Source organism: Anomaloglossus baeobatrachus, chromosome 3 (assembly GCF_048569485.1).
Source record: "Anomaloglossus baeobatrachus isolate aAnoBae1 chromosome 3, aAnoBae1.hap1, whole genome shotgun sequence".
Lineage (NCBI taxonomy): Eukaryota > Metazoa > Chordata > Amphibia > Anura > Aromobatidae > Anomaloglossus > Anomaloglossus baeobatrachus.
In genome coordinates, this window is record NC_134355.1 from 613,586,370 (window position 1) to 613,614,261 (window position 27,892).

A 27,892-nucleotide genomic window follows, 5' to 3' on the forward strand; every position below is an offset into this window, starting at 1 on the left:
ATGGCAGTGGGGACATTGGTTTCAGTCAATACCATAAGTAATGTACTCCACCGCAATGGTCTCCGTTCCAGACGAGCCCGTAAGGTACCTTTACTTTCAAAGCGTCATGTCAAGGCTCGTCTACAGTTTGCTCATGATCACTTGGAGGACTCTGAGACAGACTGGTTCAAGGTTCTTTGGTCTGATGAGACCAAGATCGAGATCTTTGGTGCCAACCACACACGTGACGTTTGGAGACTGGTTTGCACTGCATACGACCCCAAGAATACCATCCCTACAGTCAAGCATGGTGGTGGCAGTATCATGCTGTGGGGCTGTTTCTCAGCCAAGGGGCCTGGCCATCTGGTCCGCATCCATGGGAAGATGGATAGCACGACCTACCTGCAGATTTTGGCCAAGAACCTCCGCTCCTCCATCAAGGATCTTAAGATGGGTCGCCATTTCATCTTCCAACAATACAATGACCCAAAGCACACAGCCAAGAAAACCAAGGCCTGGTTCAAGAGGGAAAAAATCAAGGTGTTGCAGTGGCCTAGTCAGTCTCCTGACCTTAACCCAATTGAAAACTTGTGGAAGGAGCTCAAGATTAAAGTCCACATGAGACACCCAAAGAACCTAGATAACTTGGAGAAGATCTGCATGGAGGAGTGGGCCAAGATAACTCCAGAGACCTGTGCCGGCCTGATCTGGTCTTATAAAAGACGATTATTAGCTGTAATTGCAAACAAGGGTTATTCCACAAAATATTAAACCTAGGGGTTGAATAATAATTGACCCACACTTTTATGTTGAAAATTTATTAAAATTTAACTTAGCAACATAACTTGTTGGTTTGTAAGATTTATGCATCTGTTAATAAATCCTGCTCTTGTTTGAAGTTTGCAGGCTCTAACTTATGTGCATCTTATCAAACCTGCTAAATCTGCAGGGGGTTGAATACTACTTGTAGGCACAGAAAGTGGTCCAATCAGGCTCATGTCTACATGCGTCTAAGGACATATGCACAAACTCCATAACAAGCAACAATCACAGGCGGACAAGGAGTGTAGCATGCAAATATTTTTATTAATAAAAAAATTAATGAAATTTCTTTGAGTGACAAAAAGTTGTGTCAAGATCAAGGATACAGTATGGAACAAAAGGACAGTGAACATGCATAATTCATGGTAACAGCATATCATAGGCAATATAGAGGGTAAAGGGTGGACTAAAATCACATTTATTTATCAAAAAGTAAAGTGCAAGTGCATGTACAAATTCCCCAAAGCCGATGTAGGCTACATAAAGATAGTGTTAGTCAAAGTTGGTAAGACAACGTTAATATACTATTGAAAGTAAGGATTCTGACCTGCATTATAAATAATACGGGAATCAACCACCACCCCTCATAATGAGAGACCCCAACGAATGTTTCGCTTTCTTACCAGATTGCCATGTAAATGAACCAGCTTCCTCAGGGGGATAACTGGAATATCTGCAGAGAGGGGCTATATATATCATCCATGGTCTAATTAGTGGAAACAGCTGTATACCCGGCATCTGTGCATCTCATTGCTGCACACACATCCGGCTTTGTGTACGGCGCATGCGCAGACCGCCGAATGAAGGAACAGCAGGCAAAAGATCCCAGGCACCACGGTGCATGCATGGCTTCCAGGATGCGTCACCTAGGAAACCGCGTGTGCACACACACCCACTCGGGATCAAAGAAGCACAGCTTGATCCAAGAGTCGGCGGCCTGCGCACGTGCACCATGGCAGGAGCAGAATGAAGCCTGCATATAATATGCATATTTATATGTATATGCATATGTATAAATAGCTTAAAGCTTATAACAGACATATTTATATATTAAACATAGACATTTAAGCCTTAATTTTACGAACAAGCTATACACCGATACAAAAATATGGCAACATTACAGTGCAGAGTGACCAGCACAGAAAAATCACACATTTCTCTCCCCATCTCCTCCTATAGATATGTATCCCATGTTTCATGTTGCTAGCAGAGGAAGATGCTGATGATGGATAAAACTGTGGAACAAGAAGATTGCATATAAGTGACAGAGACAAAGAGAAAAAGAAAAAAGAGGAATAATTAGAAATAAAATTACACCATATACACAATTAAAAATTATATATAAATATAAATAAATGCTAAGAAGAAAAGCAACAACCCTTGCCAAAAAAACCCTCAAAAACAGGAAGCAAAGCTTAAGGACTCATTGAGTCCCTTGGGGACAAGAGTTTCAAGGGTGGTGATCCACTTGGACTCTCACCGTGACAATTTCTTTTTGACAATCAAATACATCCGGTGTATCATAAACATATTTCTTACATATGGAAACTCCCAGCAATACAGGGACTCAGAAGAAGCGGAGTCATAATCCAAAATTTATATTAAAAAGGTATAATTTTATTCAATACAAAATTCATACAAATGAATGGGGCCCCCTGGACAGTCCTACCGCATCTCATACTATGGGTGAGCATTTATAATCTTATATAAACTTTACACTCTATTTGGCTGGTGTGCAGCTTTGTTTTACATCCGATGTAACTGATTTATCACATGTGCTGAGTACTGGGTGTTTGCCTTTCACTACACACCTACGGCATATTTCCATGTGGCTACTGGGATCCTTGTCTCTACCACCATATTATAAATACTTCCTTTAATGTCACAGGTTCTGTCGGGACACTGACAGCAGCCTATGTTAGATGGTGGGAGGAGGATTCCCAGGCCTACTGGTGTTACTGCAGGGTGTTCAAAATCCGGCTAACCCAGATGGCAGCACTATTACATGAATATTAATGGTATCGGATGTGGTTTGCACTATATGCCATTTGGAATCTCCTTACACTCACCAACTACTCTCATTGTGGTAATGTAGCTGTTCCTTGCACCTTATCTCCCCAGTTTTTACTGTGTGTTATTTGTATGAATTTTGTATTGAATAAAATTATACCTTTTTAATATAAATTTTGGATTATGACTCCCCTCCCCAATTTCTTTTTGAGGTCGCCACCCCTGATTCCACCATGGACGACATCAATCACCCGAAACTTCAAGCCCTTAAGGCTACTTTACACGCTGCGATATCGGTCCCGATATCGCTAGCGTTGGTACCCGCCCCCATCTGTTGTGCGACACGGGCAAATCGCTGCCCGTGCCGCACAACATCGCGCAGACCCGTCACACATACTTACCTGCCCGGCGACGTCGCTGTGACCGGCGAACCGCCTCCTTTCTAAGGGGGCGGTCCGTGCGGCGTCACAGCGACGTCACCGAACGGCCGCCCAATAGAAGCGGAGGGGCGGAGATGAGTGGCCGGAACATCCCGCCCACCTCCTTCCTTCCTCATAGCGGCTGGGAGGCAGGTAAAGAGAGGTTCCTCATTCCTGCGGCGTCACACATAGCGATGTGTGCTGCCGCAGGAGCGACGAACTACATTGTTACTGCTGCAGTAACGATAATCGAGAATGGACCCCATGTCACCGATGAGCGATTTTGCACGTTTTTGCAACGATGCAAAATCGCTCATCGGTGTCACACACAGCAACATCGCTAATGCGGCCGGATGTGCGTCACAAATTCTGTGACCCCAACGACTCCGCATTAGCGATGTCGCAGCGTGTAAAGCCCCCTTTAGAGTTGGAATTATGGCGGAGCTTGAAGTATCTAGGAAGTGTTTTTAGTAGGGTGATGTCATCTACGACCTTAGCAGCCTCAATGTCTCTAACTTGCTCCCTGACCCGAATGCAACTCACGTGAGGTAAGGCCCACATAGGTCAGGTAAGATAGCAGAAGGTAGTAGCACTTGATATATAGTGTCTTACGTCATAGATTCTACCACAGCTAGATGAAAAGGTGGTACACCGGGAATGTTCCTACATGCCACACAGCCACCTGGGTAACAACTCCAGGTAGGTCCCCGCGAACCAAAGGGGTTAACGGTCTTAGGTACATAGTGACTATGCACCAGGAGGTCATTAAGATTTTTAGACCTTTTTGGAGTCATGAGGGGGACATCTGGCACCACGGATGCCAGGACGGATTCATACTTCCCAGATAAATTTTATATTTATGTTAAAAGAAACAGCTGTGTAAGAGGCTTAAAACTCCTCCATAGTAAGACTGAGCACAGCAATAAGACACAAGGTAGTTACACTGCATCAGCAAGGTGTCTCCCAGGAAAAGATTTCAAGCACACTGGAATTTCAAGATGTGATGCTCAAGCTCTTTTTAGGTACGGTCCCATGATTAGGGGTTGTTGAGTTTTTGTTGCTGCAAAATTTCATCACCAATTCCACACGTTGGTTAACTTGCGTTTTTTCTTTGCGTTTTTTGTGCAGTTTTTACTCACATTTTTTCGTAATAAAGTTGGTTGAAACACAAACACTAGAGCAAACAGGAAGTTGCCCAAAGCAAAGAAACAAGTTTATTATTACAGATTATAGTGAAATAAAATCATGCATAATTATAACCTTCACTATCTCATAACACTATAGCTGCCCATGTCCCCTTACTGACAAACACACATCTACAGACACAAAAATTATAAAGAGATAGCTAGATAGATAGAAAAATATTAGAATAAATATATATATTCTGCAAATATACAATGTCACAACCCCCCTACATATTCTAAGCTTGCACCTTTTCATGTGTCACTAAAGGGTGTTTAGCTTGGTTTAATATAATAAATAAATAATTTTAAAAAAAAACAAAATGTGGGTTTTCCCCCATTATTGGTAACCAGCCAAGGTAAAGCAGACAGCTGAGAGCTAACATTACAAGGCAAGGAAAGTCCATGGTCTATGGACATGCAGAATATATACAGTGCCTTGCGAACCTATTCAGCCTCCTTGAATTTTTCAACTTTTTCCCACATTTCAGACTTCAAACATAAAGATAAAAATGTTAATGTTCTGGTGAAGAATCAACAACAAGTGGGTTGTGAAGTTGAACGAAATTATTGCTTATTTTAAACTTTTATAAAAAATAAAAAACTGAAAATTGGGGCGTGCAATATTATTCAGCCCCTTTAAGTTAATACTTTGTAGCTCCACCTTTGGCTGCGATTACAGCTGTAAGTCGCTTGGGGTATGTCTCTATCAGTTTTACACATCGAGAGACTGAAATTCTTGCCCATTCTTCCTTTGCAAACAGCTGGAGCTGAGTGAGGTTGGATGGAGAGCATTTGTGAACAGCAGTTTTCAGCTCTTTCCACAGATTCTCTATTGGATTCAGGTCTGAACTGTGACTTGGCCATTCTAACACCTAGATACGTTTATTTGTGAACCATTCCATTGTAGATTTTGCTTTATGTTTTGGATCATTGTCTTGCTGGAAGACATTCTCCGTCCCAGTCTCTGGTCTTTTGCAGACTCCAACAGGTTTTCTTCAAAAATGGTCCTGTATTTGGTTCCATCCATCTTCCCATCAATTTTAACCATCTTCCCCGTCCCTGCTGAAGAAAAGCAGGCCCAAATCATGATGCTGCCACCACCATGTTTGACATTGGGGATGGTGTATTCAGAGTCAGCTGTGTTGCTTTTATGCCAAAAATATTGTTTGGCATTGTGCCCAAAAAGTTCGATTTTGGTTTCATCTGACCAGAGCACCTTCTTACACACGTTTGATGTGTCTCTAAGGTGGCTTGTGGCAAACTTTAAACTACACTTTTTATGGATATCTTTGAGAAATGGTTTTCTCCTTGCCACTCTTCCATAAAGGCCAGATTTGTGCAGTGTACAACTGATTGCTGTCCTATAGACAGACTCTCCTACCTCAGCTGTAGATCTCTGCTGTTCATCCAGAGTGATCATGGGCCTCTTGGCTGCATCTCTGATCTGTCTTCTCCTTGTTTGAGATTAAATTTTTCAGGGACGGCCGTGTCTTGGTAGATTTGCAGTGATATGATATTCCCTCTATTTCAATATGATTGCTTGCACAGTGCTTCTTGGGATGTTTAAGGTTTTGGAAATCTTTTTGTAACCAAATCCGGCTTTAAACTTCTCCACATCAGTATCACAGACCTGCTTGTTGTGTACCTTGGTCTTCATGATGCTATCTGCACTTTAAACAGAACACTGAGACTATCACAGAGCAAGTGCATTTATACGGAGTCTAGATTACACACAGAGGATAATATTTATCATCATCAGTCATTTAGGACATTGGATCATTCAGAGATCCTCAATGAACTTCTGGAGTGAGTTTGCTGCACTGAAAGTAAAGGGGACGAATAATATTGCACGCCCCAATTTTCAGTTTTTTATTTTTTACAAAAGTTTACATTTTAAATTAATAAATTTTATTCAACTTCACAATTGTGTCCCACTTGTTGTTGATTCTTCACCATAACGTTAACATTTTTTATCTTTATGTTTGAAGCCTGAAATGTGGGAAATGGTTGAAAAATTCAAGGGGGCAAAATACTTTCGCAAGGCACTGTATATATACTGTATATTTATTTTAATATTTTTCTATCATCTATCTAGCTACGTTTACAAATCTCAGATCATCATCAAGGCTTTGTAGGACTACACGAATAACCAGAAAGATTTGCACAAACCTTTATCCACGGAAGATCTGTGGTTAGTTCTCCAAGAGTTTTGGAACAACCTCCTTGATTGAGGTCCTTTAAAAGTTGTCTGTGTACCAAGAAGAATTGATGCTGTTTGGAAGGCAAAGTGAAAATTTTGTTAATTGATAAAATAAATTATTAACAATACTATGTTTGAAAGCATTTTTACTTGTAATTAATTGTTCTCCTTCATCTGCCAAAAACACTTGCATAATACTGAGTAAAAAAATAAACAAATGAATAATTGAACAAAAAAAAAAAAAAATATATATATATATATATATATATATATATATAGTATAGACCAAATGTTTGAACACACCTTCTCATTCAAAGAGTTTTCTTTATTTTCATGACTCTGAAAATTGCAGATTCACATTGAAGGCATCAAAACTATAAATTAACACATGTGGAATGAAATACTTAACAAAAAAGGGTGAAACAACTGAAAATATGTCTTATATTCTAGGTTCTTCAAAGTAGTCACCTTTTGCTTTGATTACTGCTTTGCACACTCTAGGCATTCTCTTCATGAGCCTCAAGAGGTAGTCACCGGAAATGCTTTTCACTTCACAGGTGTGCCGTCAGGTTTAATAAGCGGGATTTCTTGCCTTATAAATGGGGTAAGGACCATCAGTTGTGTTGTGCAGAAGTCTGGTGGATACACAGCTGATAGTCCTTTTGAATAGACTGTTAGCTGCTTTTTTCTTGCCATAATACAAATTCTAAGTAAAGAAAAACGAGTTGCCATCATTACTTTAAGAAATGAGGGTCAGTCTGTTCGAAAAATTGGGAAAACATTTAACGTGTCCTTAAGTGCAGTGGCAAAAACCATAAAATGCTACAAAGAAACTGGCTCACATGAGGACCAACCCAGAAAAGGAAGACCAAGAGTCACCTCTGCTGCGGAGGATAAGTTTATCCGAGTCACCAGCCTCAGAAATCGCAGGTTAACAGCAGCTCAGATTAGAGAACAGGTCAATGCCACACAGAGTTCTAGCAGCAGACACATCTCTAGAACAACTATTAAGAGGAGACTTGTGCAGCAGGAATTCATGGTAAAATAGCTGCTAGGAAACCACTGCTAAGGACAGGCAACAAGCAGAAGAGACTTGTTTGGGCTAAAGAACACAAGGAATAGACATTAGACCAGTGGAAATCTATGCTTTGGTCTGATGAGTCCAAATTTGAGATCTTTGGATCTAACCACCGTGTCTTTGTGCGACACAGAAAAGGTGAACGGGTGGACTCTGCATGTCTGGTTCCCACTGTGAAGCATGGAGGAGGAGTTGTGATGGTGTGGGGGTGCTTTGCTGGTGACACTGTTTGGGACTTATTCTGAACCAGCATGGCTACCACAGCATCTTGCAGCGACATGCTATTCAGTCCTGTTTGCGTTTAGTTGAACCATCATTTATTTTTCAACAGGACAATTACCCCAAACACACCTCCAGGCTGTGTAAGGGATATTTGACTAAGAAGTAGAGTGATGGGGTGCTACGCCAGATGACCTGGCCTCCAGTCACCAGACCTGAACCCAATCGAGATGGTTTGGGGTGAGCTGGACCGCAGAGTGAAGGCAAAAGGGCCAACAAGTGCTAAGCATCTCTGGGAACTCCTTCAAGACTGTTGGAAGACCATTTCTGGTGACTACCTCTTGACGCTCATCAAGAGAATGCCAAGAGTGTGCAAAGCAGTAATCAAAGCAAAAGGTGGCTACTTTAAAGAACCTAGAATATAAGACATATTTTCAGTTGTTTCACACATTTTTAAGTATTTCATTCTACATGTTTTCATTCACAGTTTTGATGCATTCAATATGAATCTACAATTTTTAGAGTCATGAAAATAAAGAAAACTCCTTGAATGAGGTGTGTCCAAACTTTTGGTCTGTACTGTGTATATATATAAATCTATCTATCTATCTATCTATCTATCTATCTATCTATCTATCTATATATATATATATATATATATATATATATATATATATATACCTCAGCACACTGTCAATTACTTTATTAATTTTTGTCCGAGGAATGTTCTGCCATGCTAAATGCACTTGAACACCCAAATCACCATTATCTGGTGCTGGCAACCTCTTTGGAATTGCCAACTATTGACATCCACTATGTACTTGATAAGAGACAAGATCACAAAAAACTGTGGACCTGAGTAGCATGTTAAGGCCATGCAGGCTGCTCACAGTCACATGTGGCCTGGCATTGTGTTGACAAATGGCTCCTGGGAAACTTTGAAGAACAGTCCATATCACTGGTTCCACACATCTTGAATTCAATTATAAATAGAGATTAGTCGTGAAACCATATGGTCAATGCCATGAAGCAGCTATTACAAGGGAATGTTACTCTAATCCTTTTCCCTGTAATATGGTGTGGGATGGCAAAGCCTATTGTAGTTGGATCTGTCCATTCATTAAATGCAGCATTGGACTGGCTACCGGAGAAACTGCCGGCAATACCAGTCCTGGCCGCGGTTACCTGCATTGAACGCTGGAGCTCTCACCTGAGCTGCGGAGTTCAGCCCGACCTGTCATCAGCTGTCATGGACGGAACTGTGATAACCGGGGTTCCGGGAACTGTGATCAGTCGGTGCTCGCAGTTCAGACCCACAAACCCGCTGTTCAGTCCAGCCTGCACTCCGGAGCTCAGGTAAGCGCTCCAGAGTTCAATGCCGGTAATCGCGGCCATGCCTGGTATTACTGGCAGTTTCTCCGGTAGCCAGTCCGACGCTGATTAAAAGTACACTAACAATTCTGAGTTACATTAATTCGATGGTGAAGCCTGTAGTATGATCATTTTCCCAATGTGTCCTGAGAGCCGTTTTTTAACACGACAATGAACAGCTGAATATTGCTCTTTGTCGTGTGGGCAGCCTGCCTGGCCTTAACATGCTACCACGGAACACAGCTTTTTCTGCCTTGCTTCACATTGAGCACATCTGGGACATCACTGGTCAGCGATTGCATAAGAAGCAGCCAACAGGGAATCCTAATGATTTGTCTGCTCAACTGCAATCAGTGTGGCAATTATAATAAAACTTGAGTATACGAAAATTGTTTCAATTCCAATGACTGATCCTTATGTTTTCTGTTGCACTGATTAAAAAAACACTTCTATTTTTAACTATCACGTATGGATTTTGCAAAAAAACTTGTGTGAAATTACTGTATATACAAGCGAGATGAACAAGAAAAATCTTTGTTGTAGCCAAAATGTACACAATATTATATATAAAATTTGATTGAACATTCATTCTTCAACTTTATTGGAAATTAATTTTTGCACCTTTTCATTTTCTCTTAAAAGCTTTTCTTGGTACCTTTTCTCTTATAGAAGGCTGCGGATCTTCTCTGTCAAGCGTCCAGCAGTCGTCCCACTTCATATTCACTTTTGATCAACCCTGGTATTATCATTATATCTCCTTGATATCCTGATGAAATCTTTCTCTTTGCTCTTCACTAACAACACCAAGATTTTCAGGAAAGTCGTCCAAAAGGAAATGTAACTTCAGATTCATCACATAACTTAAAGACCGCTTTACACACAACGATATCGCTAGCGATTTCATTAGCGATGTGACACGCCAGATCATTGCTACATTTTGCCGAGATCGCTCATAGATTGTTTTGTAGCGGTCACACGTACCAATCTCACAAACGACACTACATCGTTCAGCGATATATTGTTTGACCAAGGCGGTTGTGTGGACACCGTCACACAGCAATTCTCCCAACGATTACGGCAACGACAGAGGTGTATAATTGTCCATAGCATACACTTTGGCGTAATACCAATCAGAGCGGAGGACGCGTGGCGCATTGCTCATAACGACACGCCCGCATCGCTAATGACGGACGCACTAACGATGTTGTTCGTCATTGGCAGGGTGTCAAATGTAGCAACATGTTTGCTGCATTCCAAACGACAAACATTATTTTGAAAATGAACGACGTGTCAACGATCAACGATTTTCACTATTTTTACGATCGTTCGGAGTCACTCGTAGGTGTCACACGCAACGACGTCGCTAATAACGACGGAAGTGCGTCATGAAAACCGTGACCCCAACGACATATCATCAGATAAATTGTAGTGTGTAACGGGGCCTTAAGGATTTAAAACATTTCAGAATTATGGAACTTTGTTGTTACCTACAAATTTCCTCATATCATTATTAAAAGAATACCAAGGCCTCTTCTCAACAGCTTTCATTTTTATTTCAAACACGTCGTAAAAATTAAGTTTCCGAATATCCAGACACACTAAAATAACTTCCTTTAATTTTGCTTCAGACAGTGTCAAGATGTAACTGTAGGATAGTGAGTGACAAAGGGCTCCTATATTGTCCCTTATGCTAGGGAACCCTATGTTATCCCTATACCCAGGATTAACCCTGATAGTAGAGATGCCTGGATCTCATACCTTGCTGTACTGATAAATAAAGCTAATCCCCCCCCCCCTCTTTCCCAAGGAAGAAAAAGGCTACAGTGTAAGGGTAATAATAGGCAAGACAGACAGGAATAAAAGAAGCTTAGTCACACTGCACACTCTAGGAATTAACACTAAGAGAGTAAAGTGAAAAGCAAGTGAACAAAGGCAGCAACACAAAGACACAAAAAAGAAAAAGAAAAAGGATTGTGCACCGCACTGCTTACCTATACTGGAGGTAGTGTGATGTTCCTGTCCCAAACACAGTTCAGTGTGAAGTTTGCTTGATTACATCAATGTGCTTTCAGATGTCACAGCAAAGCATTTTGTCTAATCTCGATGGAGCCAACAAAGTCCCTTACCGAGGTGCTATTGCCCAATTTTAAACAAGTATATCCATAGAACAAAATGAGACAGGGCAGCACTCACCGATATCCTGGGACTATTTTATTATTCGATGCTGACAGGTGAGACGGACATGAGGGAATGAACCGTCGTCCTCGTGCTCCCCTCCCTGCATTCCCTCATGTCCGTCTCACCTGTCAGCATCGAATAATAAAATAGTCCCAGGATATCGGTGAGTGCTGCCCTGTCTCATTTTGTTCTACAAAGACACAAAAAGATTTCATCTAAAGGTGGTGTCACACACAGCGACGGCGACAATGACGTCGCTGCTACGTCACTATTTTCTGTGACATGGCAGCGAGGTCCCGTCGCTGTTGCTGTGTGTGACATCCAGCAACGAGCTGGCCCTTGCTGTGAGGTCGCCGCTGAATATCCTGCTTCATTTTTTGCTCGTCGCTCTCCCGCTGTGAAGCACACATCGCTGTGTGTGACAGCGAGAGAGCGATGAACTGAAGCGAGCAGGGAGCAGGAGCCGGCGTCTGGCAGCCTGCGGTAAGCTGTAACCAAGGTAAACATCGGGTAACCAAGAAGCCCTTTCCTTGGTTAACCGATATTTACATTAGTTACTAGCACCGCCGCTCTCACGCTGCCAGTGCTGACGCCTCCCTGCACTCCTATCCAGAGTACACATCGGGTAATTACGTGAGCAGGGAGCCGGCACTGGCAGCGTGAGAGCACACCGCTGGCTCACTGCACACGTAGCCGGAGCCGGAGTACACATCGGGTAATTAACCCGATGTGTACCCTGGCTAGGAGAGCAGGGAGCCAGCACTAAGCGTATGCGCTGGTAACCAAGGTAAATATCGGGTAATGGTTACCCAATATTTACCTTAGTTACCAAGTGCAGCATGGCTTCCACAGCGACGCGTGCCGTTATGATCGCTGCTGCATCTGCTGTGTTTGACAGCTAAGCAGCGATCATAACAGCGACTTACTAGGTTGCTGTTGCGTCACAGAAAATGGTGACGTAACAGCGACGTCATTGTTGCTGTCGCTATGTGTGAACCCAGCTTAAAGCCCTCACACCAATAACAAACACAACAGCCCAGCCTAGGTAACTCCACTTCTCTAGACCAGAATAGACAACCTACAGATGGCAACACAAGAACAGTCCAGCCAGCAAATATAGGAGGAGTGTTCAATTGACTGGTTCTCCCAATGCATTGTGACTAAAAGATATTAACAACCAAACAAACAAAGATTAAATCTTGTTAGCCAGCCTAGGAACTACAAGTCTGTGGGTCAATGTCCGAGTCTCCCTGCGCTGATCACAGACATCAGACAAGTTAGAAGGCAGAGTGCAAGAATCTGGAGCTTCCATAGACACAGATTCTTGTGATAGACAGTCCCGGAAATTTGGTATACAGGTACTAAAAAGCCTTTTCTTCTTCCAGGAAAGCTTTTAGAAACTGCTTCATCAGTCCAAGCTTAATGTGGAGTTAAGGCAGGAGAACTTTAGTGGAATTAACTAAGCTTTCCACAACTGTGTCCAGGTTGCAAAGATGTCCTCTTTGGCCAACTTTTTTTGGCTCCAGTAATGAGTCCTATCGCAGCTGTCCCATTCCCACAAAAAGCATGGGTACTGCTTGTATCCTCCTTGCTGCCAAAGGCGCAAAGAGAGAACTTTCAGTTCACCATATAATGACCATGCATGATCCTCGTACTTAAGTTTCTTGAGAAATATATTTCTTTTTTAGACCATGTAGATAAACCAGGCATGAATATTAATAGTGAGGAGCATTTTCGTGCATATTGCTATATTGATGGAAAAATAAAAAAATAAAAAAGTTATGGCTCTTTGAAAAAGGGGAGGAAAAAACGAAAATTAAAAACGGAACATTGCCGGGGGTGAAGTGGTTAAAAACTAACTAGCTGAATCCTTCTAAGTTCTATGTAGTAATAGGAAGTCTATTTTCTCTGCATGAGAGCATCACTGCTAAAGTCCTTGGCAGGGCCATTGCAGAGGGGAGGGAGAAGCAGCTAGGTAGGGAGTTGATAAGGGGAATGATTCATGCAGGGACAAGAGATTTCTTGTTTCTACATAGAGAAGAAAAAAAGAGAAGAATTTACTCGGTACAAAGGCAAAATGTACAAGTGTAAATGTGGCACCCCTGGGCTTCAGGCGCCACAGGGTATTATACCACTTTTCAAGGGTAATATCTATCCCAGGTCAGGAGGGGGTTAACCTGCTAGTGCCTTCACGAAACACACACACAACAACAGGTGCTTACTCACAGGGGGTTGGACTAGGGCAGACAGGAGAGTCAGCCATCACAAAGCATGGGACTTCCCCAGGCGCTAGGACAACCACTGGGGGCGGCTACCACATGAGGTAGAAGTAGGCGCAACCATCACACTTTAGACAGAACATTCCTGGGCACAGCTTGGGATAACACCTAGCACTGACAACTGGAGTTAGTGTTCCTCTCTCTTCGTGGGCCTGTGGTTTGGAGCACGAGGCTCGGCCGGGGTTCCAGATAGCAACCAAGGGACACTTCACTAACAGACTTTCATGGGCACCGGCAGTGACCGCCGACGGATCCGAGATTGGCTGAAGCCCATCATGGCAGAGGACGGTACTCTGGGGCAGTGCCTGAACAACCTGTGAGTAAAAAGACTTGGAACCACAGCCCCTTCCTCTACCTCTCCTTTAACCGACGCCGATGCCCAGCGCCGAAGCGCCAACAGGGACTACCACCATCCCCATTCTCCGCCATCCTCCCCGGGGTAATCCCGCTCCGCTTGTGGGGAGCGACAGTATTCACAGAAGAGAATGGTTTGAAGTGAACTATCTAACCAGTATTTCACAGAAAAAAGTCACATTCTAAAATATCGATTCTTTATTATACAAACATTTTTTTTAAAAATTATTACATACAAATCCTTAAGGCTACACATAGACAGAAAAAACAAACAGCCAAATGTGGTAGACTTCAACTATTCATATAGCAGAAAGACCAGTGATATACCCCAAATAAAAAGGGGTCAGTATATCACTGTGCCAATCAACTTATAATAAATGTGATTGGAAAAATTCCACATCAATAAACTTTTAGACAATATTTTTCATTCCAAGATGGTTAATATTGAATTTCACTAGTCCATATACTGGTATGTAGATAGTCTCAGCAGATAATTTAAACAAGGTCTTGTTTTTCAAATGTGGAACGCTGCAACTCTAAAAACCTCCTCACATGGCTGATGCTTGGAATTTACACTCTGATTGGGCCACCCCCCCCCCCCTAGGCATCAGTTCAAAACTTTAATAAAAAACTGAAGAAATTCAATTTTGCCTTATAAAAGATTTGGATTAAAGTCTAGAGAATGGCTGACATAAAAATCTTTAGTGATGAGGTTTTCCATATATCATTGTGATATCTACATATGCCTATTATCTCTCTCCTGACTTCTTCTTTATCAACTGAATGTATTATGACATGCTATAAACACACCTGATGAACCTCCGGTGTGGGAGGAGAAACGCGTCAGGTGAAAAATATTGAATATAATTTAATCAGGAGTTTGCAAATAATGTCATGTACATAGTTTTGTGACTTCAGGGACAATTTTGTCTGGGCGAATGTATTCTGAGCACTCCCAGTTTTCTTTACTTGGATTTGTGGGAGCCTCGGAGTATAGACATACCTAGATTGAATTTTTCCAATCACATTTATTATAGGTTGATTGGCACAGTGATATACTGACCCCTTTTTGTTTGGGGTATATCACTGGTCTTTCTGCTATATGAATAGTTGAAGTCTATCACATTTGGCTGTTTGTTTTTTCTGTCTATGTGTATCCTTAAGGTTTTGTATGTAATAATTTTTAAACAATTTTTTTGTATAATAAAGAATCGATATTTTAGAAAGTGACTTTTTTCTGTGAAATACTGTGGGGAGCGACACCATCCTTGCTGCACTTAACATCTGCCCCGGTGAGAGACCTTACAGCGGTGGCCCCCATCCCTGGCCACGTACCACAGGTGGCGTCACGATCACCTTAAAGACTTTACTATACCTCCAACTACTACCGCCATTCTTTTTGCCACCCTACAATCCTCTTTCGTATACACCTTGGGGCAACGGAACCGGGCCAGGCCACCCCGTGATGACGCAGAGGATCTGCACCCCCGACGTGGCGACGAGTCGGTTTAAACACCTATCTGCACTCAGCGCAATATAGTTTGATGATTGTAATATATTAAGAGGTTAAAATCTGTGATAGGAGTGCTTCTTTGAAAATCATCAAGGTCACATAAAATAGTAGATGTAGTTTTTGATGTAAAAGGTTAATTCATTTTTGCATCAACTAATTTGAACAAAACTGAATATTTTATAATGAACGGTCTATCATTATCCTTATTTTCATGCTAAATTGTTCTGAGAAACTCCGTCTAGTCAGAATTTTGAAAAGTGATTTTTTTTATTCAGTGAGATATTGATTCAAATTTTACTCTTCGATATGGGTGTACTCAGTTATGTTGAGCAGGATATAAAGTATATATATATACATAAAAGTTTACATACCCCGGTAGTTTTTTTTGCTTTCTTGGCCTTTTTCAGAGAATATGATAAAACAAAATCCTTTTTTCCACTCATGATTAGTGATTGGGTGATGCCGTTTATTGTCAAACTTCTGTGTTTTCTCTTTGTAAATCAGAATGACAACCAAACATATCTAAAAGATCAAAAGTTCACATACCCTAGTTCTTAATAGCGTGTATTGCCCCCTCTAGCATCAATGACAGCTTGAAGTCTTTTGTAGTAGTTGTGGATGAGGCTCTTTATTTTCTCAGATGGTAAAGCTGTCCATTCTTCTTGGCAAAATGCCTCTAGTTCCTGTAAATTCCTGGGCTTTCTTGCATGAGCTGCGTGCTTCAGTTCTCCCAGAGTGGCTCAATGATATTGAGCTCAGGAGACTGAGATGGCCACTCCAGAACCTTCACTTTGTTCTACTATAGCAAATGACAAGTTGAAATGGCCTTGTGTTTTGGATTGTTGTTATGTTGGAACATCTAAGTACGTCCCAGGCACACCTTCCTGGTTGATGAGTGCAAATTTTCTCCAGTATTTGCTGATAACGTGCTGTATTCATCTTTCCTTCAACTTTGACCAAGTTACCTCTGCCTTTGTAGCTCACACATCCCCACATCATCAGCAATCCACCTCCGTGCTTTACACTAGGAATGGTGTTCCTTTCATGATAGGCCTTGTTGACACCTCTCTAAATGTAACGTTTATGGTTCAATTTTGGTCTCATCACTCCAAATTACCTTGTTCCAGAAGTTTAGAGGTTTGTCTCTGTGCTGTTTGGTGTATAGTAGGCGAGATACTTTGTGGCATTTGAGCAGTAATGGCTTTTTTTATAGTGACTAGTCCATGCAGCACATTTTTCTTCAAGTGTCTCCTTATTGTGCATCTTGAAACCGCCACACTGCTAGTTTTCAGTGAGTCCTGTATTTCATCTGATGTTATATGGGGGGTTTTGTTTGCATCCCAAACAATATTCCTGGCAGTTGTGGCCGAAATTTTCATTGGTCTACCTGATCGTGGTTTGTTTTTTACAGTAACCCTGGTTTTCTGTTTGTTTATCACAGTTTGAACATTGCTGAGCCGACTGGCATTATCAATTCCTTGGATATCTTTTGGTACCCCTTTCCTGCTTAATACAGTTTAACTATCTTTTCCCATAGAGCCCTTGACAATTCTTTTGCTTTCTCCATGATTCACAATCCAGAAACATCAGTGTTTGGATGAAAGATGCAAGAGTCTGTCTGGATCCCAGAAACTCACTCCGCTTTTATGCACACACACTGATTACAAGCAAACAGGTCACAGGTGAGGACGTTACCTTTATTAGCCATTCAAACCCATTTGTGTCAACGTCTGTGGATGTTATCAGGCCACAATCACCAGGGTTTGTGAACCTTTGATCAGGGTCATTTGGATTTTTTTGGTCATTATTATATTTTAAGAAGAGAAAACACAGAAGTTTGACAATAAATGGCTTCACCTGACCACTAACCATGAGTGGAAAAAAGATTTCGTGTTATCATTCCTATTCTCTGAAAAAAGACCAAGAAAGCTAAATCTCTGCCATGGTGTGTAAACGTTTGAGCACAAATTAAATATAAATAAATATATATATATATATATATATACACAGTACAGACCAAAAGTTTGGACACACCTTCTCATTCAAAGAGTTTTTTCTATATTTTCATGACTAAAAATTGTAGATTCACATTGAAGGCATCAAAACTATGAATTAAAACCCATGGAATGAAATACTTAAATAAGTGTGAAACAACTGAAAATATGTCTTATATTCTAGGTTCTTCAAAGTAGCCACCTTTTGCTTTGATTACTGCTTTGCACACTCTTGGCATTCTTTTTATGAGCTTCAAGAGGTAGTCACTGGAAATGTTTTTTCCAACAGTCTTGAAGGAGTTCCCAGAGATGCTTAGCACTTGTTGGCCCTTTTGCCTTCACTCTGCGGTCCAGCTCACCCCAAACCATCTCGATTGGGTTCAGGCCTGGTGACTGTGGTAGCCAGGGCATCTGGCGTAGCACCCCATCACTCTCCTTCTTAGTCAAATAGCCTTTACACAGCCTGGAGGTGTGTTTGGGGTCATTGTCCTGTTGAAAAATAAATGATGGTCCAACTAAACGCAAACCGGATGGAATAGCATGCCGCTGCAAGATGCTGTGGTAGCCATGCTGGTTTAGTATACCTTCAATTTTGAATAAATCCCCAACAGTGTTACCAGCAAAGCACCCCCACACCATCACACCTCCTGCTCCATGCTTCACGGTGGGAACCAGCCATGTAGAGTCTATCCGTTCACCTTTTCTACAAAGACACGGTGGTTGGATCCAAAGATCTCAAATTTGGACTCATCAGACCAAAGCACAGATTTCCACTGGTCTAATGTCCATTCCACGTGTTCTTTAGCCCAAACAAGTCTCTTCTGCTTGTTGCCTGTCCTCAGCAGTGGTTTCCTAACAGCTATTTTACCATGAAGGCCTGCTGCACAAAGTCTACTCTTAATAGTTGTTCTAGAGATGAGAAGGTGTGTCCAAACTTTTGGTCTGTACTGTGTGTATATATATATATATATATATATATATATATATACATATACACATACACACAAATTGCACAGTTTGGTTACCCTGTTAGGTCGAGAATCAGGCCTATCTGATTTCATGTAGATGACTCATGTATTAAGGAGTAATGTTTTCCGTCTTCTCAGCGAGGATATAGACATTCACAGAGCTGCATAATATTTTGATGCAAGTCTAATTACAAACATTGACATTGATTTATGTACACCAACACAATGTATTGTAATCAAAGAACTAGACACGTCCAGACTTTTAATAAAAGCATCTTGTGATTTCTGGTTTGGATCAAGAAATTACAAGAAAAAAATGTTATGCATAAGAAGAATCGGCGTAGAGTTGCCAATAACTGACATCTTGCAAATAATATGTACAGAAAAATTCTGATCGGCAACCACACAAAATTAATCTGATTGGCACAAACACAATATTGCTTGTTGCCAGAAGGAATGGTACAAATGCTGATTCATAAATAGATCATGCTCCTAGGTTGGCTGCTCTTCATGATTTAGTAAATCACTTCTATAGTTAATTTTTACCTTCTTTTACTAAATTGATGGTGCTACACTTCCAATAAGAATAAAGCAGGCTTTACACGCTGCGACATCACTAATGCGGAGTCGTTGGGGTCACGGAATTGGTGACGCACATCCGGCCGCATTAGCGATGTTGCTGCGTGTGACACCGATAAGCGATTTTGCATCGTTGCAAAAACGTGCAAAATCGCTAATCTGCGACATGGGGGTCCATTCTTAAAAATCGTTACTGCAGCAGTAACGAAGTTGTTCCTCGTTCCTGCGGCAGCACACATCGCTCCGTGTGACACCGCAGGAACGAGGAAGCTCCCCTTACCTGCCTCCCGGCTGCTATGCGGAAGGAAGGAGGTGGGCGGGATGTTACGTCCCGCTCATCTCCGCCCCTCCGCCGCTATTGGGTGGCGGTTCAGTGACGCTTCAGTGACGTCGCTGTGACGCCGCACGGACCACCCCCTTAGAAAGGAGGCGGTTCGCCCGTCACAGCGACGTCGCCGGACAGGTAAGTATGTGTGACGGCTGTTGTGCGACACGGGCAGCGATTTGCCCGTGTCGCGCAACAGATGGGGCGGGTACCCACACTAGCGATATCGGGACCGATATCGCAGTGTGTAAAGTAGCCTTAAGGCTGATTACATGCGTCAAACAATTATGCATTAGTATGGACCACAATATCTGGACAAACCAAGGGTCTCCTGACCCTAATATAACAACATCATTACCATACATGTTACTCTTGAGTTCTGATGAGGAGACACATGGCCAGTGTGGTCAACGCCGTTTGTAATTTAATGTCTGACTTGAATCTGCATTTCATTACACGTATTAGCACAAGGAAGTACAAGAAGCAATGGGATGAAACTAAAAGGAAGGAGATTCAGATTAGACATTAGGAAAACCTTTCTGACAGTGAGGGCAGTCAGGGAGTGGAACAGGCGACCACGGGAGGTGGTGAGCTCTCATCAATAGAAATCTTCAAGCGGACAAACATATAGCTGGGATGATTTAGGAAAGCCTGCACTCGCAGGGGGCTTCACCCGATGGCCCTTGAGGTCCCTTCAAACTCTACCATTCTATGATTCTATTGTGACATTGTAACATTAAGTAGGCATCAAACTAGAAATGGATTTACAGGACTCTGGTCCATTGGCTAGGTCTGCAATCTTTGACCACTGGATGGAAGGAATGCAAATCTTCTTGCCTTGTGGCGTTCCCAAGTCTTCTTTTAACTCGTTCACGACTGTCCAATTTTGCGCTTTCTGTTTTTTTTTGTCATTCTTCTTCCAAGAAACGTAATTTTTTTATTTTTCAGTTAATATGGTCATGTGATGATTAGTTTTTTTGCAGAACGAGCTGTACTTTGAAATGAAGCCATGAGTTTTACCATATAGTGTACTGGAAAAGAGCAAAAAAATTTCACATGCGGAAAAATTGCAAAAAAAAGTGTGATTTCATTATTGTTTTGGAGATATTTTATTCACTGTATTCACTATATGGTAAAACTGGTGTGTTGGTGTGATGCCTCAGGTCGGTACGAGGTCGTGGACAGCAAACATGAATAAGTTTACTTTTATCTAAAGGGTTAAAAAAATCAGAAGTTTGTCCAAAAAAGGTGGCGTACGTTTTGCATCATTTTCCACGACCCATAGTGTCCTCATTTTCCAGGATCTATGGGTCAGTGACAGCTTATTTTTTGCATCTTGAGCTGATGTTTTTAACGACATTTTTGCGCAGATGCTACATTTTGATCGCCTGTTATTGCATTTTGCGCAAAATTTGTGGTGACCAAAAAACGCAATTTTGGCGTTTGGAATTTTTTGGCCGCTACACCATTTACCAATCAGATTAATTGATTTTCTATTTTGATAGATTGAGCATTTCTGAACGATACCAAATGTGTGTATATTTGTATATGTTTTAATTTTTTTTAACCCTTTAGCTTTCAATGGGGCGAAAGGGGGAAGATTTGAACTTATTGGTTTTTTATTTTTTTTTTAAGTTTTCAAAACTTATTTTTTGCTTTTTTTTTTTTTAATAGTCCACCTAGGGGACCATACTGATCAGCTGTTTGATTGCTGGTTCCTTTCTCACAATCAGAGCAGCATCACTCAGATTGGGTGAAATGCTCATCTCTTGTAATAAGCAGCCCTCAGCTGCTTCTTACAGGACCTTAGTCATGTGAGCTACAGGAGTCAGCACATGACCATGGGCTACCATAACAACCATCGGATCCACGTGATCACGTCATGTGACTACCATTGTTGGGCTGTAAGTAAAGTTTTAGGGCAATCGCGATTATAATGGCGCTGTCACATATTGACAGCGCCATTTAAAGGGTTACAAGGCACGGAAGCAATTCCACTCGTGCCTGGCAGGCAAACATGTCAGCTGTACAAATCAGCTGACATGCCCACGGAGATTAACACTATGACTGCTAGGATGTAATATTACCACCCGTGGTCGTTAAGGGATTAATTAGCAAGGCTGGCAAGACATTGTGTGTGCATTATTCCGTAATTATGATGTTGTGCCAGACTAGCTAATCAAAAGAGGAGCCGATAATATTGTTACGGAAATTCGCAGGTCTCCCACACAGTAGGCACAGATTACTGACTTAAACAAGTTAAACAAAGGGAGCGCACTGTGAAAGTACCTGGTAGTCTAATGGGATAAAAGTTATCGGCCGATTGGCCACTCACCTATCGCGGTTGTGCAACCCTGCACAACCCCAGTTTTGCCTTGCAGGTCTGGATGTTGGTGCTAAAAAGATCCTGACACCCCTGGCCTCTCTTGCCTCCGACTGCAGGGAACTTGCGTGTTATACCACGTGACCAGGCTCCACTGGAAGTACATCACCACAGGTCCTGGCTTGTCGTTCCTAGGTTGCTGGGATACTGCAGGTCCTCCAGACCATTGAGCAGGTTTTAAAGAGCAATACCTGGAGCAGCTCCCACCGTTAACTCCTCAAGGTTGATGGAGATACATGAATGCAGAAAAGAATGATTGTATCGGCCGCTGGGGTAGAACAAACTTTAGACAATTAGATATATTAAAAACCTTTTAATAATCCCTCTTAAACAGCCATAATACATTTTGATAGCAGAACTATCTTCATCAGGTGGTATATGGACAGATTACTGACTTGGCTGATGGACCAGAGTCTTGTGAATCGATTCTTTCTTCTCTTAACTGAACTATACTTGTGTCCAGAGTGTTGTGTTTTAGGGGGTGAAAACAAGTATCTTAGCCTTGGTCCATGTATATTACTGCTTAGTCCTGCTCTATTAAAATATCTTTTAGTAAATACTTGTATTACCTAACAAAAATGTAATTAGTCCTGAGTATCTTTCATTAAAACACTTCATGGGATCACTGTTTTGTTAGTCCTTTGGTCAAGTAAGTGTGTCATTGAGTTGTCGAAAACTTGTTCATTTTCAGGAAGTCTACCAAATGGAACACAAGAAAACATGCTATAGAATTATGTAACAAGGAGCACAATTGTCAGGAGAGTAGACCAGTCTTCTTAACCCTGCTGTTCTGTTCGCATTTACTATACACTTGTACTGTTCCGACCTATTAAAATCTTGATTTTTAGCTACTGTAAAGGGGGCTTTACATGATACAATATCGTTAATAATTTATCGGCGGGGTCACGTTGTTAGTGACGCACATCCAGTGTCATTAACGATATTGCAGCGTGTGACACTTACCAGCGTCCTTAAGCGACCTCAAAAATGGTGAAAATCGTTCACCATGGAGAGGTCGTCCCAAACTCAAAAATCGGTAAGGGTTGTTTATCCATGTTGTTCATCGCTCATGTGGCAGCACACATCGCTGTGTGTGACACCGCAGGAGCGAGGAACGTCTCCTTACCTGCCACCGGCCACAATGCGGAATCAAGGAGGTGGGCGGGATGTTATGTCCCGCTCATCTCTGCCCCTCCGCTTTGATTGGCCGGCCGCTTAGTGACGTCGCGGGGACGCCGAACGTCCCTCCCCCTTGAGGTAAGTGCGTGTGATGCTGCCGTAGCGATAATGTTCGCTGCGGCAGCTATCACACGATACAGCATGTGCGACGGGGGCGGGTACTTACACGCTCGATATTGCTAGAAATTGCTAGCGATATCGTAGCGTGTAAAGCCCGCTTAAGTGTTTTATTTGAATACCTATCTCATTATTAAACTGTGTGTGAACATGGTTGATCATAAACAAATGAAAAATTCAATTAAAACTTAATTTTTATTTATTTTTTTCAGAAAAAGATTACACAGCCTGTTTGCAATTATGTTATAGCATTCTGCACGCAAATAACTAACATGCTTTAGATTTCTATTACTATAACAGGAAATCTAACTAGATCTAACCTTGTGAGAATATATTTATAAAACAACAAATGCTAAATAATAAAAACTTGTTTTTCTTCTTTCTTTCTAAAAAGGTTTAACGGGTTCATGCATTTTTACATTGAACACAATAATAAAACACATGTCCTTTACATAGATATTTTGCACACCCAGCACATGTAAGATTAGTTTTATTTTCACAGGAAGATGGACAGAAGCTACATCTCTTCCTTTTTTGGCTGGTAGCTGTGCTGGTGGAGGCCATGGGTATCGCAGCTGTGCTGGTGGAGGCCGTGGGTATTGTAGCTGTGCTGGTGGAGGCTTTGGATATTGTAGCTGTGGCGGTGGAGGCCGTGGGTATCGTAGCTGTGCTGGTGGAGGCCATGGGTATCATAGCTGTGCTGGTGGAGGCCGTGGGTATTGTAGCTGTGCTGATGGAGGCTTTGTATATTGTAGCTGTGGCGGTGGAGGCCGTGGGTATCGTAGCTGTGCTGGTGGAGTCCATGGGTATCGTAGCTGTGCTGGTGGAGGCCGTGGGTATTGTAGCTGTGCCGGTGGAGGCTGTGGGTATCGTAGCTGTGCTGGTGGAGGCCGTGGGCATCGTAGTTGTGTCGGTGGAGGCTGTGGGTATCGGAGCTGTGCTGGTGGAGGCAGTGGGTATTGTAGCTGTGCTGGTGGAGCCCGTGGGTATTGTAGCTGTGCCGGTGGAGGCTGTGGGTATCGTAGCTGTGCCGGTGGAGGCTGTGGGTATTGTAGCTCTGCCGGTGGAGGCCGTAGGTATCGTAGCTGTGCTGGTGGAGGCCATGGAGTCTCTTTCTTGAGCAAGGCGCTGGACATCATTCACAATGGCTGCTGCTCCTTCACTTGTGGGGCTTACTTTTTTGGCTTCGATATACGACCTAACTAGGGATTTTCCTAATTCTTTGAGAATTGCAGCATCGTAATCGCAGGGTGCATCTGTGTGTGGGGGGCCTAAAACAGACCCTGTTCAAATCTGTACTCAATGGTCATCCAGCAAACAATATATCACAACAATGAGAATGTACCCCCTCCTAGACAAACATTCAGTCTATACAAGCCTAAGAGTACCTTTAGACGGGCACACATTAACTTACGTCATGACATAGTAATCAAAAAATGACTTTACAATATGCAATCTAAACAACAGAATTTAATAATTTGAGAAGAAAAGCATAGCTTACATGCTACATACCAGCAAAGATGTGTATTCTTAGCTCAGTGTCTTCTCTCACAGAATCCAGCGTCCGCTCTCACAGGATCGAAAGTGAAATGACTGATGTCTTCAGAAATCAATATTTTGTGGAATAACCATGATTTTTAATCCCAGCTTTCCTGCGTCTTGGCTGCTTTCCACCAGTCTTTCACACTGCTTTTGGGTGACCTTATGCCACTCCTGGTGCAAAATGTTAAGCAATTCTCCTTTGTTTGATGACTTGTGACTATCCATCTTCTTCTTGATTACATTCCAGAGGATTTCAATGGGGACAGTCTGATCGCTTGTTACTTTCTGTAGATCGCAGCTGCACAGCTGAGATCTGCAAAAAATCTGCTTTACTCTCACACACGGCGCTCTGCTGGGTGTAAGAGGAAGGGACTCATGATAGCTACAGGAGTCATCACATGACCCTGTGCTACCATGGCAACCATTGCATCCACATGATCCTGTCACATGATTTCAAGTGGCGCTGGCTAAGTGAATGCTTACCACGGCACGACGTTTAATCTCACTGTCACATTTTGACAACGAAATGCAAGGGGTTAACAGGCGCGAGTGGTCCCAGACCCACTTGTGCCTGATAGCCACACATGTCAGCTGTTCAAATCAGCTGACGTGCAGGGATTGTTGCCGGCCACCTGCGGCAGCCATCAGGAATTAACCTTACACGATCCATGATGTACCCAGTACGTCATGTGTCGTGAAGAGGTTAAGCGCACATAAAACATGAACTGGTCTTTGTTTTTTCCTTCCTCACTCAATGTTTGCTAACAATATTCTTACTTTGGGGAGGAGAATCCTGTATAGGTTATTGTGTCGCCCTGGGCAAGCCAGGGGACACAGGTCACAACACCACCACACCCCACACTCCAGGTAGGCACATCAATGCTAACCAGAAATCCTTGTTGCCTTCCTCCAGAGGCTGATGATTCACACCAGGGGGTGGGCCAGGCGGTTGGCTCCGCCCACCAAGGAGGTCACAGCTCTGGAGGCGGGAGAAACCAGGCAGTTGAGTTTAGGAGATAGCTCAGGGAGGAGCAGGAGTGAGGAGCTAAGTGAGAGAGCAAACAAGAAGTGAAAGTAGAAAAAGTGGTAAAGGAGGAAAGCAAGTGAAGTGGCAGTAGAGAAAGAAAGCCTGAAGGGTCCAGCTTTGTGTAGGGCCAGATCAGCAAGGTCAGCGACGGCGGTGACTGTCTGGAGGGGGACCGTTTGGAAGTTCCTGGAAGGACCCCGTTGGCTGTGTGCCCGGTGGTCTGGAGCAGTGTTCCGAAGGACAGTCAGCACCAGGGCAGGGGCCTCTCGGACCCCGGCAAGGCTAGGAGTCGCCAAATTTGCCGAATCCGTCAGTGAAGGGGACGTAGATCCCCCAACAACCAAGTCCCGATTGAAGGCAACAGCCCAACCTGAAGCAGAGAGACACCGCCACCGCCACGGCACCAGTTTCTCAGGACCAGCGCCTGCGGGCAAAGTGTAGAGCTCCTCCGGCCCAGATTGCAGTCGGGGAGCGGGTAACCGGAGGGAATCCACCGCTACCACCAGTCAAACATAGGTGCAAGGAAGAGGGACATCACCGTCACCTACCGGGAGTGCAGGTGCAGCCGTCTGTGGGACCGTCCTACCAGCCGTTTGGTTTACCGTACAAACTGTGTCCATGTCTCAGGCTGAGTGAGTACCACAGTGCCGCAAGGCACAGCGCTGCCCCTGCGTCCCTGCGCCCACCAGGCCCCGCACCTCCTTCTCCACCACCGGGCCCCGGGATCACCAACCCCTACCCACGGAGGGGCAACACAACACCTGGCTGCTCCGCATCACCATCCCCGGGATCCCCGAATTGAGCAGCAGTGGTGAAATCACCACAACCGTGGGTGGCGTCACGAACTATAACAATCCCCACACCCAACCACAAACCCCCTTTCACTCACGGGCGAGGAGTGTCGCTCGAGAAACCCCGGGATCCGGCCCACAGCTCGAGCCACCACTGAGCAGCTGCCGGACCCGAGCAGAAGGGGTGAGCGTAGTGTGCCGACACCCTCCTCCCCGCCTGCGACAACTTGGCGTCACGAACAGGATCTTACCGCTCTGCCGTCTGGTAGAGGTGCGCCTTGTTACCGCCGGAGGTATCCGGCAGAAAAATTTCAGAAGCCGCCATCTTTGGCGCGAAGAGTTCCCGCTCGAGCGTCTTCTCGAGCAGTGGAGGCACGAAGGCCAAAATCCCGCCCCGAGAGAGGAGGGGCCGGAAAGAGCTAAGGGGGACGAAAACAAGATGTCTGCGCCCGACGGAGCCGCTGGAGGAGCGGTGGTCGCAGCCGCAGCGGCACCCGCAGATGGGAATGGGCCTGCCCAAGTCCCGGTTGTACCGGCGGGAGGTGCCGCGGCCCCAGCGCTCGCTCAGGTCATGCCGTTCTCCTTGCCCTATGCGCCCGGAGCTGCATGGCTACCGCAGTATGATGGGAAACCGGATGCCCTACAGGCCTTCCGGAAAAAGCTTAACCCGTTGCTGGAGCTGTACCCCCTGACTGATAAGCAACGAGCGGCGATAGTGCTAGGCCAGCTAACCGGTGCGGCGGAGCAGGAAGCGGAGACCTGGGCCGAGGGGGACCGGCTCTCTGTAGCCACCATCTTTGAGAAGCTACAGACTGCCTTCGAGACCCGGACTGAAGCTGAGCTGAGGATGCAGTTTTACCAGTGCCGGCAACGAGCCGGGGATAGCATTCGGGACTATGCTCTACGTCTGCAGACCGCCCTCCGCACGCTGAAGCGGGTGAACTCTATTAATGAGGCGGATAGCAACAAGATGTTGGTGGAGCAATTTGCGCAGGGGATGAGGTCCCCTGAGGATCGTAAACAACTTCGGCTGTGGGCCCTGGAACACCCTGATGTAGACTTTGCTGTGTTAAAAGAGCGGGCTATCAAAGCACTACAGCCCCCAGCTGCTGAAGTTCTGGAACCCGTCCCGTGGCCCGTTGAGACAGCTCCTGTTGTGGCGGCCTCAGCCAAACCAACCTCTGTAATGCCTGCAGCCCCAAGCAGCACAGTCGAAGAGTTGGCAGCCCAGGTCCGTCGCATGGACGGAGACCTTGCCAAAATCCTTGCTGCGCTGCAACCTTTGACCAGATCTCAGCCTCCAGCGCAGATACAGCTTGCTGACAGTCCCGAGGATGTTCCCTGGATGCAGCAGAGAAGTGCTAACAACCCGCGGAGCAGA

At 43.7% G+C, this 27,892-nt stretch overlaps 1 long non-coding RNA gene across 1 annotated transcript; it reads right to left on the reverse strand.

The window, feature by feature from the left end:
• Window positions 1-1,739: 1,739 nt before the first annotated feature.
• Window positions 1,740-24,969, reverse strand: LOC142295649 (uncharacterized). The gene is made up of 3 exons (XR_012751510.1): window positions 24,664-24,969; window positions 6,584-6,685; window positions 1,740-2,036 (listed from the first exon to the last, which is right to left on the reverse strand). It is a non-coding gene; the product is annotated as an uncharacterized LOC142295649 (long non-coding RNA).
• Window positions 24,970-27,892: the final 2,923 nt, after the last annotated feature.